At 50.7% G+C, this 13039-nt stretch overlaps 26 non-coding genes across 26 annotated transcripts; 5 read left to right on the forward strand and 21 right to left on the reverse strand.

Moving 5' to 3' along the window:
* Positions 1-135: 135 nt before the first annotated feature.
* On the reverse strand, positions 136-221 carry TRNAY-GUA. Its single transcript is given in 2 exon segments — positions 136-171; positions 185-221. It is a non-coding gene; the product is annotated as a tRNA-Tyr (tRNA).
* Positions 222-1172: 951 nt separating this feature from the next.
* TRNAK-UUU lies at positions 1173-1245 on the reverse strand. Its single transcript has one exon. It is a non-coding gene; the product is annotated as a tRNA-Lys (tRNA).
* Positions 1246-1531: 286 nt separating this feature from the next.
* Positions 1532-1614, reverse strand: TRNAL-UAG. Its single transcript has one exon. It is a non-coding gene; the product is annotated as a tRNA-Leu (tRNA).
* Positions 1615-1916: 302 nt separating this feature from the next.
* TRNAE-CUC lies at positions 1917-1988 on the forward strand. The gene has a single exon. It is a non-coding gene; the product is annotated as a tRNA-Glu (tRNA).
* A 449-nt stretch (positions 1989-2437) lies between these two features.
* Positions 2438-2520, reverse strand: TRNAL-CAG. Its single transcript has one exon. It is a non-coding gene; the product is annotated as a tRNA-Leu (tRNA).
* A 92-nt stretch (positions 2521-2612) lies between these two features.
* Positions 2613-2698, reverse strand: TRNAY-GUA. The gene is given in 2 exon segments: positions 2613-2648; positions 2662-2698. It is a non-coding gene; the product is annotated as a tRNA-Tyr (tRNA).
* A 951-nt stretch (positions 2699-3649) lies between these two features.
* Positions 3650-3722, reverse strand: TRNAK-UUU. The gene has a single exon. It is a non-coding gene; the product is annotated as a tRNA-Lys (tRNA).
* A 286-nt stretch (positions 3723-4008) lies between these two features.
* On the reverse strand, positions 4009-4091 carry TRNAL-UAG. Its single transcript has one exon. It is a non-coding gene; the product is annotated as a tRNA-Leu (tRNA).
* A 302-nt stretch (positions 4092-4393) lies between these two features.
* TRNAE-CUC lies at positions 4394-4465 on the forward strand. The gene has a single exon. It is a non-coding gene; the product is annotated as a tRNA-Glu (tRNA).
* Positions 4466-4914: 449 nt separating this feature from the next.
* Positions 4915-4997, reverse strand: TRNAL-CAG. The gene has a single exon. It is a non-coding gene; the product is annotated as a tRNA-Leu (tRNA).
* A 92-nt stretch (positions 4998-5089) lies between these two features.
* Positions 5090-5175, reverse strand: TRNAY-GUA. Its single transcript is given in 2 exon segments — positions 5090-5125; positions 5139-5175. It is a non-coding gene; the product is annotated as a tRNA-Tyr (tRNA).
* Positions 5176-6126: 951 nt separating this feature from the next.
* TRNAK-UUU lies at positions 6127-6199 on the reverse strand. Its single transcript has one exon. It is a non-coding gene; the product is annotated as a tRNA-Lys (tRNA).
* A 286-nt stretch (positions 6200-6485) lies between these two features.
* On the reverse strand, positions 6486-6568 carry TRNAL-UAG. Its single transcript has one exon. It is a non-coding gene; the product is annotated as a tRNA-Leu (tRNA).
* Positions 6569-6870: 302 nt separating this feature from the next.
* On the forward strand, positions 6871-6942 carry TRNAE-CUC. The gene has a single exon. It is a non-coding gene; the product is annotated as a tRNA-Glu (tRNA).
* Positions 6943-7391: 449 nt separating this feature from the next.
* Positions 7392-7474, reverse strand: TRNAL-CAG. The gene has a single exon. It is a non-coding gene; the product is annotated as a tRNA-Leu (tRNA).
* A 92-nt stretch (positions 7475-7566) lies between these two features.
* Positions 7567-7652, reverse strand: TRNAY-GUA. The gene is given in 2 exon segments: positions 7567-7602; positions 7616-7652. It is a non-coding gene; the product is annotated as a tRNA-Tyr (tRNA).
* A 952-nt stretch (positions 7653-8604) lies between these two features.
* On the reverse strand, positions 8605-8677 carry TRNAK-UUU. The gene has a single exon. It is a non-coding gene; the product is annotated as a tRNA-Lys (tRNA).
* A 286-nt stretch (positions 8678-8963) lies between these two features.
* On the reverse strand, positions 8964-9046 carry TRNAL-UAG. The gene has a single exon. It is a non-coding gene; the product is annotated as a tRNA-Leu (tRNA).
* Positions 9047-9348: 302 nt separating this feature from the next.
* TRNAE-CUC lies at positions 9349-9420 on the forward strand. Its single transcript has one exon. It is a non-coding gene; the product is annotated as a tRNA-Glu (tRNA).
* A 449-nt stretch (positions 9421-9869) lies between these two features.
* Positions 9870-9952, reverse strand: TRNAL-CAG. Its single transcript has one exon. It is a non-coding gene; the product is annotated as a tRNA-Leu (tRNA).
* A 92-nt stretch (positions 9953-10044) lies between these two features.
* TRNAY-GUA lies at positions 10045-10130 on the reverse strand. The gene is given in 2 exon segments: positions 10045-10080; positions 10094-10130. It is a non-coding gene; the product is annotated as a tRNA-Tyr (tRNA).
* A 951-nt stretch (positions 10131-11081) lies between these two features.
* TRNAK-UUU lies at positions 11082-11154 on the reverse strand. Its single transcript has one exon. It is a non-coding gene; the product is annotated as a tRNA-Lys (tRNA).
* Positions 11155-11441: 287 nt separating this feature from the next.
* TRNAL-UAG lies at positions 11442-11524 on the reverse strand. The gene has a single exon. It is a non-coding gene; the product is annotated as a tRNA-Leu (tRNA).
* A 302-nt stretch (positions 11525-11826) lies between these two features.
* TRNAE-CUC lies at positions 11827-11898 on the forward strand. The gene has a single exon. It is a non-coding gene; the product is annotated as a tRNA-Glu (tRNA).
* Positions 11899-12346: 448 nt separating this feature from the next.
* TRNAL-CAG lies at positions 12347-12429 on the reverse strand. Its single transcript has one exon. It is a non-coding gene; the product is annotated as a tRNA-Leu (tRNA).
* Positions 12430-12521: 92 nt separating this feature from the next.
* On the reverse strand, positions 12522-12607 carry TRNAY-GUA. Its single transcript is given in 2 exon segments — positions 12522-12557; positions 12571-12607. It is a non-coding gene; the product is annotated as a tRNA-Tyr (tRNA).
* Between the last annotated feature and the right edge of the window lie 432 nt (positions 12608-13039).

Consider the following 13039-nt stretch of genomic DNA (forward strand, 5'->3'; position numbering starts at 1 on the left):
TGCGACCTGAACACAGCGCCTTAGACCGCTCGGCCATCCTGACAAACTGAGGCTCTGTTACAATTGAACGCGATGTTAGCTGAACTGTCGCCTAAAGGAGCTCTGTGAAAGGAAGGAACCTCAGCAAAATTAGCATCCTTCGAGCCGGAGTTGAACCAGCGACCTAAGGATTTCTTCATCTTCTCTACAGTCCTCCGCTCTACCAACTGAGCTATCGAAGGAGTTTGGGTTATTTGCAGCTTTGGGGCCTCCTCTCACCTGTGTTTTTAGCCCTAGCTGTGGTCTATCCTTGCTCCTTAAAAGCGAGCAGAGCTCCATAGAGCAGCTGAGCGGCTTGTGTCAGCCTCCCAAAGGGCACCTGCTGCTGTTGGGAGGTCACAAGCGGCGGTCTTGTGGTCAGGATTTGGTATGATTCAACTCTGAGCTAGCGTGAGGGTATTTGTAAGGAAGCACACGGGTTAGCTCACAGAACTTTTTGCAGCAGCGGTTTTCTCTCTGAAAACCCATTAAACCAAATACCCTGGCAGGCACGTAGTGCTATGGCAGTTTGCTCTTCGCACTATGTACTTCAACCATCGTCTCCGCTGCTCATTTGTACCTCCTGTCTCCTGTCTGCTCTGGGAAAATGAGGTCACATCTCAAGGCGGGAGAGGGGAGAAATCAGAGAGCTGTTTCAATACCTTCGCGGCATTAATGCGCATGAGGCGTGTCTCTTTCATATGAAATGAAGCTCCGGAATAGGATGAAGTTAGGAGGTGGTAGGCTCAGGAGTAAGATGTGTGGAGAGAAAGACTGTGACTGAATTCCAGAAAGTGGGATCTCTCGGGGAGAGGATGGGCAGACTGCATGGGCCGTTTGGCGTTTATCTGCCATCAACGGTCAACATCTACAAGAGGGGTGGTGGTGGGATGGGGCAGATCAAATCCAAAAGGCCTATCCTGTCTGCCCATCCACTCTGAGTATGAAGCTCAACAATCCCTTCCGAGATCCTCTGTGCTTCTCCCGGTTACGGCTCAGGTATGCACCCTAGCACCCTATCCCTCAAGAAAAGGTCTCCCTCGGCTGGATTCTTCCCCTCCATTGGGCATAGTATTCAGCACGTCCCCTTGAACTTCAAAATAGTCTCCAATATTTCAGCCTTCTGTCACTCTCCAGTCGAAAAATGGCTGCCCCACCCACACAGGGACTTGAACCCTGGACCCTCAGATTAAAAGTCTGATGCTCTACCGACTGAGCTACGTGGGCCCACTTGGTTAGACATGTGGACAAAGTCTGGTTTCCTTGCCTCTCCCGCCCCCCCCTCTGTTTTCAGTGCTTTTCCCAGGCTAGTAAAGATGTAAAAGCTTCTTTTGAGTTAACTGGATGAGTTTGACTGTGGTGCCCAATGACCACGAAGAGCCGGAAAAAAAGAGAGAGAATGGGTGGCAAGACACTCACCAGCTCAGAGAAACGTAAGCTGAGCGTGCTTCTCAACTGTCAGACCATGGAACCTTGAATGGAAAAAAATAAAATAAAATAAGGGCCTCTGGCTTATCAGGAGTGGGATTTGAACCCACGCCTCCATGGGAGACTGCGACCTAAACGCAGCGCCTTAGACCGCTCGGCCATCCTGACAAACTGTGGCTCGCCTACTAGGGAACCCGCTGAACTGACCGCTGTGTGAGAGGAACTTCAGCAAAATCAGCATCCTTCGAGCCGGAATTGAACCGGCGGCCTAAGGATTTCTTGCTCTGCCTTTGATGCCTCCTCCTATCCCCTGTATTTTTAGCCCTGTCTGTGATATCAGTCCTTGCTCCTTAAAAGCGAGTAGAGCTGCATAGAGCAACTGAGCGGGTTGTGTCAGCTGCTGCTATTGGGAGGTCAGTGTCCCGCCATCGGAACATCGTTGTCAGAGAATGTCATAAAACACCAAGCAATCCCTGGTGGTCTAGTGGTCAGGATTTGGTGCTCTCACCGCCAAGGCCCGGGTTCGATTCCCGGCCAGGGAAGCCATCTCCCTCTCTCAGGGTAGGCTGTTCGTGACGCTTACATTCTGTCCTCAAATGTGGTTTTGCTGAGACGTCACTGCCATCTAAGTTTCATACCGCCCATCTCGGTAAAACCATCTAGGCAGGTGAAGTCGCAATGGCTTGCGTCGGGCCCACCACCAAGGAAACAGACCTGTTACCTGTTCACCACTCCTCAAGAATGGAAAATGATTCAACTCAGGAGCGATAGCTCCCGGAACTTTTGCAGGAGTAAAGATGTATAAGCTTATTTTGAGCTAACTGGATGAGTGACTCTGGTGCCGAATGACCACGAAGAGCCGGAAAGAAAGAGAGAGATGACGGCTGGCACCAGCTCAGAAAAGCGTAAGCTGAGCCGGCTTCTCAGTTGTTGGCCCAGGAACCTTGTATGGAGAAGAAGAAGAAAAAAAAAAATAAACAACCTCCAGGCTTATCAGGAGTGGGATTTGAACCCACGCCTCCATGGGAGACTGCGACCTGAACGCAGCGCCTTAGACCGCTCGGCCATCCTGACAAACTGTGGCTCTGTTACAATTGAACGCGATGTTAGCTGAACTGTCGCCTAAAGGAGCTCTGTGAAAGGAAGGAACCTCAGCAAAATTAGCATCCTTCGAGCCGGAGTTGAACCAGCGACCTAAGGATTTCTTCATCTTCTCTACAGTCCTCCGCTCTACCAACTGAGCTATCGAAGGAGCTCGGGTTATTTACAGCTTTGGGGCCTCCTCTCACCTGTGTTTTTAGCCCTAGCTGTGGTCTATCCTTGCTCCTTAAAAGCGAGCAGAGCTCCATAGAGCAGCTGAGCGGCTTGTGTCAGCCTCCCAAAGGGCACCTGCTGCTGTTGGGAGGTCACAAGCGGCGGTCTTGTGGTCAGGATTCGGTATGATTCAACTCTGAGCTAGCGTGAGGGTATTTGTAAGGAAGCACACGGGTTAGCTCACAGAACTTTTTGCAGCAGCGGTTTTCTCTCTGAAAACCCATTAAACCAAATACCCTGGCAGGCACGTAGTGCTATGGCAGTTTGCTCTTCGCACTATGTACTTCAACCATCGTCTCCGCTGCTCATTTGTACCTCCTGTCTCCTGTCTGCTCTGGGAAAATGAGGTCACATCTCAAGGCGGGAGAGGGGAGAAATCAGAGAGCTGTTTCAATACCTTCGCGGCATTAATGCGCATGAGGCGTGTCTCTTTCATATGAAATGAAGCTCCGGAATAGGATGAAGTTAGGAGGTGGTAGGCTCAGGAGTAAGATGTGTGGAGAGAAAGACTGTGACTGAATTCCAGAAAGTGGGATCTCTCGGGGAGAGGATGGGCAGACTGCATGGGCCGTTTGGCGTTTATCTGCCATCAACGGTCAACATCTACAAGAGGGGTGGTGGTGGGATGGGGCAGATCAAATCCAAAAGGCCTATCCTGTCTGCCCATCCACTCTGAGTATGAAGCTCAACAATCCCTTCCGAGATCCTCTGTGCTTCTCCCGGTTACGGCTCAGGTATGCACCCTAGCACCCTATCCCTCAAGAAAAGGTCTCCCTCGGCTGGATTCTTCCCCTCCATTGGGCATAGTATTCAGCACGTCCCCTTGAACTTCAAAATAGTCTCCAATATTTCAGCCTTCTGTCACTCTCCAGTCGAAAAATGGCTGCCCCACCCACACAGGGACTTGAACCCTGGACCCTCAGATTAAAAGTCTGATGCTCTACCGACTGAGCTACGTGGGCCCACTTGGTTAGACATATGGACAAAGTCTGGTTTCCTTGCCTCTCCCGCCCCCCCCTCTGTTTTCAGTGCTTTTCCCAGGCTAGTAAAGATGTAAAAGCTTCTTTTGAGTTAACTGGATGAGTTTGACTGTGGTGCCCAATGACCACGAAGAGCCGGAAAAAAAGAGAGAGAATGGGTGGCAAGACACTCACCAGCTCAGAGAAACGTAAGCTGAGCGTGCTTCTCAACTGTCAGACCATGGAACCTTGAATGGAAAAAAAAATAATAAAATAAGGGCCTCTGGCTTATCAGGAGTGGGATTTGAACCCACGCCTCCATGGGAGACTGCGACCTAAACGCAGCGCCTTAGACCGCTCGGCCATCCTGACAAACTGTGGCTTGCCTACTAGGGAACCCGCTGAACTGACCGCTGTGTGAGAGGAACTTCAGCAAAATCAGCATCCTTCGAGCCGGAATTGAACCAGCGGCCTAAGGATTTCTTGCTCTGCCTTTGATGCCTCCTCCTATCCCCTGTATTTTTAGCCCTGTCTGTGATATCAGTCCTTGCTCCTTAAAAGCGAGTAGAGCTGCATAGAGCAACTGAGCGGGTTGTGTCAGCTGCTGCTATTGGGAGGTCAGTGTTCCGCCATCGGAACATCGTTGTCAGAGAATGTAATAAAACACCAAGCAATCCCTGGTGGTCTAGTGGTCAGGATTTGGTGCTCTCACCGCCAAGGCCCGGGTTCGATTCCCGGCCAGGGAAGCCATTTCCCTCTCTCAGGGTAGGCTGTTCGTGACGCTTACATTCTGTCCTCAAATGTGGTTTTGCTGAGACGTCACTGCCATCTAAGTTTCATACCGCCCATCTCGGTAAAACCATCTAGGCAGGTGAAGTCGCAATGGCTTGCGTCGGGCCCACCACCAAGGAAACAGACCTGTTACCTGTTCACCACTCCTCAAGAATGGAAAATGATTCAACTCAGGAGCGATAGCTCCCGGAACTTTTGCAGGAGTAAAGATGTATAAGCTTATTTTGAGCTTACTGGATGAGTGACTCTGGTGCCGAATGACCACGAAGAGCCGGAAAGAAAGAGAGAGATGACGGCTGGCACCAGCTCAGAAAAGCGTAAGCTGAGCCGGCTTCTCAGTTGTTGGCCCAGGAACCTTGTATGGAGAAGAAGAAGAAAAAAAAAAATAAACAACCTCCAGGCTTATCAGGAGTGGGATTTGAACCCACGCCTCCATGGGAGACTGCGACCTGAACGCAGCGCCTTAGACCGCTCGGCCATCCTGACAAACTGAGGCTCTGTTACAATTGAACGCGATGTTAGCTGAACTGTCGCCTAAAGGAGCTCTGTGAAAGGAAGGAACCTCAGCAAAATTAGCATCCTTCGAGCCGGAGTTGAACCAGCGACCTAAGGATTTCTTCATCTTCTCTACAGTCCTCCGCTCTACCAACTGAGCTATCGAAGGAGCTCGGGTTATTTACAGCTTTGGGGCCTCCTCTCACCTGTGTTTTTAGCCCTAGCTGTGGTCTATCCTTGCTCCTTAAAAGCGAGCAGAGCTCCATAGAGCAGCTGAGCGGCTTGTGTCAGCCTCCCAAAGGGCACCTGCTGCTGTTGGGAGGTCACAAGCGGCGGTCTTGTGGTCAGGATTTGCTATGATTCAACTCTGAGCTAGCGTGAGGGTATTTGTAAGGAAGCACACGGGTTAGCTCACAGAACTTTTTGCAGCAGCGGTTTTCTCTCTGAAAACCCATTAAACCAAATACCCTGGCAGGCACGTAGTGCTATGGCAGTTTGCTCTTCGCACTATGTACTTCAACCATCGTCTCCGCTGCTCATTTGTACCTCCTGTCTCCTGTCTGCTCTGGGAAAATGAGGTCACATCTCAAGGCGGGAGAGGGGAGAAATCAGAGAGCTGTTTCAATACCTTCGCGGCATTAATGCGCATGAGGCGTGTCTCTTTCATATGAAATGAAGCTCCGGAATAGGATGAAGTTAGGAGGTGGTAGGCTCAGGAGTAAGATGTGTGGAGAGAAAGACTGTGACTGAATTCCAGAAAGTGGGATCTCTCGGGGAGAGGATGGGCAGACTGCATGGGCCGTTTGGCGTTTATCTGCCATCAACGGTCAACATCTACAAGAGGGGTGGTGGTGGGATGGGGCAGATCAAATCCAAAAGGCCTATCCTGTCTGCCCATCCACTCTGAGTATGAAGCTCAACAATCCCTTCCGAGATCCTCTGTGCTTCTCCCGGATACGGCTCAGGTATGCACCCTAGCACCCTATCCCTCAAGAAAAGGTCTCCCTCGGCTGGATTCTTCCCCTCCATTGGGCATAGTATTCAGCACGTCCCCTTGAACTTCAAAATAGTCTCCAATATTTCAGCCTTCTGTCACTCTCCAGTCGAAAAATGGCTGCCCCACCCACACAGGGACTTGAACCCTGGACCCTCAGATTAAAAGTCTGATGCTCTACCGACTGAGCTACGTGGGCCCACTTGGTTAGACATATGGACAAAGTCTGGTTTCCTTGCCTCTCCCGCCCCCCCCTCTGTTTTCAGTGCTTTTCCCAGGCTAGTAAAGATGTAAAAGCTTCTTTTGAGTTAACTGGATGAGTTTGACTGTGGTGCCCAATGACCACGAAGAGCCGGAAAAAAAGAGAGAGAATGGGTGGCAAGACACTCACCAGCTCAGAGAAACGTAAGCTGAGCGTGCTTCTCAACTGTCAGACCATGGAACCTTGAATGGAAAAAAAATAAATAAAATAAGGGCCTCTGGCTTATCAGGAGTGGGATTTGAACCCACGCCTCCATGGGAGACTGCGACCTAAACGCAGCGACTTAGACCGCTCGGCCATCCTGACAAACTGTGGCTCGTCTACTAGGGAACCCGCTGAACTGACCGCTGTGTGAGAGGAACTTCAGCAAAATCAGCATCCTTCGAGCCGGAATTGAACCAGCGGCCTAAGGATTTCTTGCTCTGCCTTTGATGCCTCCTCCTATCCCCTGTATTTTTAGCCCTGTCTGTGATATCAGTCCTTGCTCCTTAAAAGCGAGTAGAGCTGCATAGAGCAACTGAGCGGGTTGTGTCAGCTGCTGCTATTGGGAGGTCAGTGTCCCGCCATCGGAACATCGTTGTCAGAGAATGTCATAAAACACCAAGCAATCCCTGGTGGTCTAGTGGTCAGGATTTGGTGCTCTCACCGCCAAGGCCCGGGTTCGATTCCCGGCCAGGGAAGCCATCTCCCTCTCTCAGGGTAGGCTGTTCGTGACGCTTACATTCTGTCCTCAAATGTGGTTTTGCTGAGACGTCACTGCCATCTAAGTTTCATACCGCCCATCTCGGTAAAACCATCTAGGCAGGTGAAGTCGCAATGGCTTGCGTCGGGCCCACCACCAAGGAAACAGACCTGTTACCTGTTCACCACTCCTCAAGAATGGAAAATGATTCAACTCAGGAGCGATAGCTCCCGGAACTTTTGCAGGAGTAAAGATGTATAAGCTTATTTTGAGCTAACTGGATGAGTGACTCTGGTGCCGAATGACCACGAAGAGCCGGAAAGAAAGAGAGAGATGACGGCTGGCACCAGCTCAGAAAAGCGTAAGCTGAGCCGGCTTCTCAGTTGTTGGCCCAGGAACCTTGTATGGAGAAGAAGAAGAAAAAAAAAAAAAAACAACCTCCAGGCTTATCAGGAGTGGGATTTGAACCCACGCCTCCATGGGAGACTGCGACCTGAACGCAGCGCCTTAGACCGCTCGGCCATCCTGACAAACTGAGGCTCTGTTACAATTGAACGCGATGTTAGCTGAACTGTCGCCTAAAGGAGCTCTGTGAAAGGAAGGAACCTCAGCAAAATTAGCATCCTTCAAGCCGGAGTTGAACCAGCGACCTAAGGATTTCTTCATCTTCTCTACAGTCCTCTGCTCTACCAACTGAGCTATCGAAGGAGCTCAGGGTTATTTACAGCTTTGGGGCCTCCTCTCACCTGTGTTTTTAGCCCTAGCTGTGGTCTATCCTTGCTCCTTAAAAGCGAGCAGAGCTCCATAGAGCAGCTGAGCGGCTTGTGTCAGCCTCCCAAAGGGCACCTGCTGCTGTTGGGAGGTCACAAGCGGCGGTCTTGTGGTCAGGATTTGCTATGATTCAACTCTGAGCTAGCGTGAGGGTATTTGTAAGGAAGCACACGGGTTAGCTCACAGAACTTTTTGCAGCAGCGGTTTTCTCTCTGAAAACCCATTAAACCAAATACCCTGGCAGGCACGTAGTGCTATGGCAGTTTGCTCTTCGCACTATGTACTTCAACCATCGTCTCCGCTGCTCATTTGTACCTCCTGTCTCCTGTCTGCTCTGGGAAAATGAGGTCACATCTCAAGGCGGGAGAGGGGAGAAATCAGAGAGCTGTTTCAATACCTTCGCGGCATTAATGCGCATGAGGCGTGTCTCTTTCATATGAAATGAAGCTCCGGAATAGGATGAAGTTAGGAGGTGGTAGGCTCAGGAGTAAGATGTGTGGAGAGAAAGACTGTGACTGAATTCCAGAAAGTGGGATCTCTCGGGGAGAGGATGGGCAGACTGCATGGGCCGTTTGGCGTTTATCTGCCATCAACGGTCAACATCTACAAGAGGGGTGGTGGTGGGATGGGGCAGATCAAATCCAAAAGGCCTATCCTGTCTGCCCATCCACTCTGAGTATGAAGCTCAACAATCCCTTCCGAGATCCTCTGTGCTTCTACCGGATACGGCTCAGGTATGCACCCTAGCACCCTATCCCTCAAGAAAAGGTCTCCCTCGGCTGGATTCTTCCCCTCCATTGGGCATAGTATTCAGCACGTCCCCTTGAACTTCAAAATAGTCTCCAATATTTCAGCCTTCTGTCACTCTCCAGTCGAAAAATGGCTGCCCCACCCACACAGGGACTTGAACCCTGGACCCTCAGATTAAAAGTCTGATGCTCTACCGACTGAGCTACGTGGGCCCACTTGGTTAGACATGTGGACAAAGTCTGGTTTCCTTGCCTCTCCCGCCTCCCCCTCTGTTTCCAGTGCTTTTCCCAGGCTAGTAAAGATATAAAAGCTTCTTTTGAGTTAACTGGATGAGTTTGACTGTGGTGCCCAATGACCACGAAGAGCCGGAAAAAAAGAGAGAGAATGGGTGGCAAGACACTCACCAGCTCAGAGAAACGTAAGCTGAGCGTGCTTCTCAACTGTCAGACCATGGAACCTTGAATGGAAAAAAAAATAATAAAATAAGGGCCTCTGGCTTATCAGGAGTGGGATTTGAACCCACGCCTCCATGGGAGACTGCGACCTAAACGCAGCGCCTTAGACCGCTCGGCCATCCTGACAAACTGTGGCTCGCCTACTAGGGAACCCGCTGAACTGACCGCTGTGTGAGAGGAACTTCAGCAAAATCAGCATCCTTCGAGCCGGAATTGAACCAGCGGCCTAAGGATTTCTTGCTCTGCCTTTGATGCCTCCTCCTATCCCCTGTATTTTTAGCCCTGTCTGTGATATCAGTCCTTGCTCCTTAAAAGCGAGTAGAGCTGCATAGAGCAACTGAGCGGGTTGTGTCAGCTGCTGCTATTGGGAGGTCAGTGTTCCGCCATCGGAACATCGTTGTCAGAGAATGTCATAAAACACCAAGCAATCCCTGGTGGTCTAGTGGTCAGGATTTGGTGCTCTCACCGCCAAGGCCCGGGTTCGATTCCCGGCCAGGGAAGCCATTTCCCTCTCTCAGGGTAGGCTGTTCGTGACGCTTACATTCTGTCCTCAAATGTGGTTTTGCTGAGACGTCACTGCCATCTAAGTTTCATACCGCCCATCTCGGTAAAACCATCTAGGCAGGTGAAGTCGCAATGGCTTGCGTCGGGCCCACCACCAAGGAAACAGACCTGTTACCTGTTCACCACTCCTCAAGAATGGAAAATGATTCAACTCAGGAGCGATAGCTCCCGGAACTTTTGCAGGAGTAAAGATGTATAAGCTTATTTTGAGCTAACTGGATGAGTGACTCTGGTGCCGAATGACCACGAAGAGCCGGAAAGAAAGAGAGAGATGACGGCTGGCACCAGCTCAGAAAAGCGTAAGCTGAGCCGGCTTCTCAGTTGTTGGCCCAGGAACCTTGTATGGAGAAGAAGAAGAAAAAAAAAAATAAACAACCTCCAGGCTTATCAGGAGTGGGATTTGAACCCACGCCTCCATGGGAGACTGCGACCTGAACGCAGCGCCTTAGACCGCTCGGCCATCCTGACAAACTGAGGCTCTGTTACAATTGAACGCGATGTTAGCTGAACTGTCGCCTAAAGGAGCTCTGTGAAAGGAAGGAACCTCAGCAAAATTAGCATCCTTCGAGCCGGAGTTGAACCAGCGACCTAAGGATTTCTTCATCTTCTCTACAGTCCTCCGCTCTACCAACTGAGCTATCGAAGGAGCTCGGGTTATTTACAGCTTTGGGGCCTCCTCTCACCTGTGTTTTTAGCCCTAGCTGTGGTCTATCCTTGCTCCTTAAAAGCGAGCAGAGCTCCATAGAGCAGCTGAGCGGCTTGTGTCAGCCTCCCAAAGGGCACCTGCTGCTGTTGGGAGGTCACAAGCGGCGGTCTTGTGGTCAGGATTTGCTATGATTCAACTCTGAGCTAGCGTGAGGGTATTTGTAAGGAAGCACACGGGTTAGCTCACAGAACTTTTTGCAGCAGCGGTTTTCTCTCTGAAAACCCATTAAACCAAATACCCTGGCAGGCACGTAGTGCTATGGCAGTTTGCTCTTCGCACTATGTACTTCAACCATCGTCTCCGCTGCTCATTTGTACCTCCTGTCTCCTGTCTGCTCTGGGAAAATGAGGTCACATCTCAAGGCGGGAGAGGGGAGAAATCAGAGAGCTGTTTCAATACCTTCGCGGCATTAATGCGCATGAGGCGTGTCTCTTTCATATGAAATGAAGCTCCGGAATAGGATGAAGTTAGGAGGTGGTAGGCTCAGGAGTAAGATGTGTGGAGAGAAAGACTGTGACTGAATTCCAGAAAGTGGGATCTCTCGGGGAGAGGATGGGCAGACTGCATGGGCCGTTTGGCGTTTATCTGCCATCAACGGTCAACATCTACAAGAGGGGTGGTGGTGGGATGGGGCAGATCAAATCCAAAAGGCCTATCCTGTCTGCCCATCCACTCTGAGTATGAAGCTCAACAATCCCTTCCGAGATCCTCTGTGCTTCTCCCGGTTACGGCTCAGGTATGCACCCTAGAACCCTATCCCTCAAGAAAAGGTCTCCCTCGGCTGGATTCTTCCCCTCCATTGGGCATAGTATTCAGCACGTCCCCTTGAACTTCAAAACAGTCTCCAATATTTCAGCCTTCTGTCACTCTCCAGTCGAAAAATGGCTGCCCCACCCACACAGGGACTTGAACCCTGGACCCTCAGATTAAAAGTCTGATGCTCTACCGACTGAGCTACGTGGGCCCACTTGGTTAGACATATGGACAAAGTCTGGTTTCCTTGCCTCTCCCGCCCCCCCCTCTGTTTTCCGTGCTTTTCCCAGGCTAGTAAAGATGTAAAAGCTTCTTTTGAGTTAACTGGATGAGTTTGACTGTGGTGCCCAATGACCACGAAGAGCCGGAAAAAAAGAGAGAGAATGGGTGGCAAGACACTCACCAGCTCAGAGAAACGTAAGCTGAGCGTGCTTCTCAACTGTCAGACCATGGAACCTTGAATGGAAAAAAAAAAAAATAAAATAAGGGCCTCTGGCTTATCAGGAGTGGGATTTGAACCCACGCCTCCATGGGAGACTGCGACCTAAACGCAGCGCCTTAGACCGCTCGGCCATCCTGACAAACTGTGGCTCGCCTACTAGGGAACCCGCTGAACTGACCGCTGTGTGAGAGGAACTTCAGCAAAATCAGCATCCTTCGAGCCGGAATTGAACCAGCGGCCTAAGGATTTCTTGCTCTGCCTTTGATGCCTCCTCCTATCCCCTGTATTTTTAGCCCTGTCTGTGATATCAGTCCTTGCTCCTTAAAAGCGAGTAGAGCTGCATAGAGCAACTGAGCGGGTTGTGTCAGCTGCTGCTATTGGGAGGTCAGTGTCCCGCCATCGGAACATCGTTGTCAGAGAATGTCATAAAACACCAAGCAATCCCTGGTGGTCTAGTGGTCAGGATTTGGTGCTCTCACCGCCAAGGCCCGGGTTCGATTCCCGGCCAGGGAAGCCATCTCCCTCTCTCAGGGTAGGCTGTTCGTGACGCTTACATTCTGTCCTCAAATGTGGTTTTGCTGAGACGTCACTGCCATCTAAGTTTCATACCGCCCATCTCGGTAAAACCATCTAGGCAGGTGAAGTCGCAATGGCTTGCGTCGGGCCCACCACCAAGGAAACAGACCTGTTACCTGTTCACCACTCCTCAAGAATGGAAAATGATTCAACTCAGAGCGATAGCTCCCGGAACTTTTGCAGGAGTAAAGATGTATAAGCTTATTTTGAGCTAACTGGATGAGTGACTCTGGTGCCGAATGACCACGAAGAGCCGGAAAGAAAGAGAGAGATGACGGCTGGCACCAGCTCAGAAAAGCGTAAGCTGAGCCGGCTTCTCAGTTGTTGGCCCAGGAACCTTGTATGGAGAAGAAGAAGAAAAAAAAAAATAAACAACCTCCAGGCTTATCAGGAGTGGGATTTGAACCCACGCCTCCATGGGAGACTGCGACCTGAACGCAGCGCCTTAGACCGCTCGGCCATCCTGACAAACTGAGGCTCTGTTACAATTGAACGCGATGTTAGCTGAACTGTCGCCTAAAGGAGCTCTGTGAAAGGAAGGAACCTCAGCAAAATTAGCATCCTTCGAGCCGGAGTTGAACCAGCGACCTAAGGATTTCTTCATCTTCTCTACAGTCCTCCGCTCTACCAACTGAGCTATCGAAGGAGCTCGGGTTATTTACAGCTTTGGGGCCTCCTCTCACCTGTGTTTTTAGCCCTAGCTGTGGTCTATCCTTGCTCCTTAAAAGCGAGCAGAGCTCCATAGAGCAGCTGAGCGGCTTGTGTCAGCCTCCCAAAGGGCACCTGCTGCTGTTGGGAGGTCACAAGCGGCGGTCTTGTGGTCAGGATTTGCTATGATTCAACTCTGAGCTAGCGTGAGGGTATTTGTAAGGAAGCACACGGGTTAGCTCACAGAACTTTTTGCAGCAGCGGTTTTCTCTCTGAAAACCCATTAAACCAAATACCCTGGCAGGCACGTAGTGCTATGGCAGTTTGCTCTTCGCACTATGTACTTCAACCATCGTCTCCGCTGCTCATTTGTACCTCCTGTCTCCTGTCTGCTCTGGGAAAATGAGGTCACATCTCAAGGCGGGAGAGG

This window comes from Geotrypetes seraphini, chromosome 3, assembly GCF_902459505.1.
Source record: "Geotrypetes seraphini chromosome 3, aGeoSer1.1, whole genome shotgun sequence".
NCBI lineage: Eukaryota > Metazoa > Chordata > Amphibia > Gymnophiona > Dermophiidae > Geotrypetes > Geotrypetes seraphini.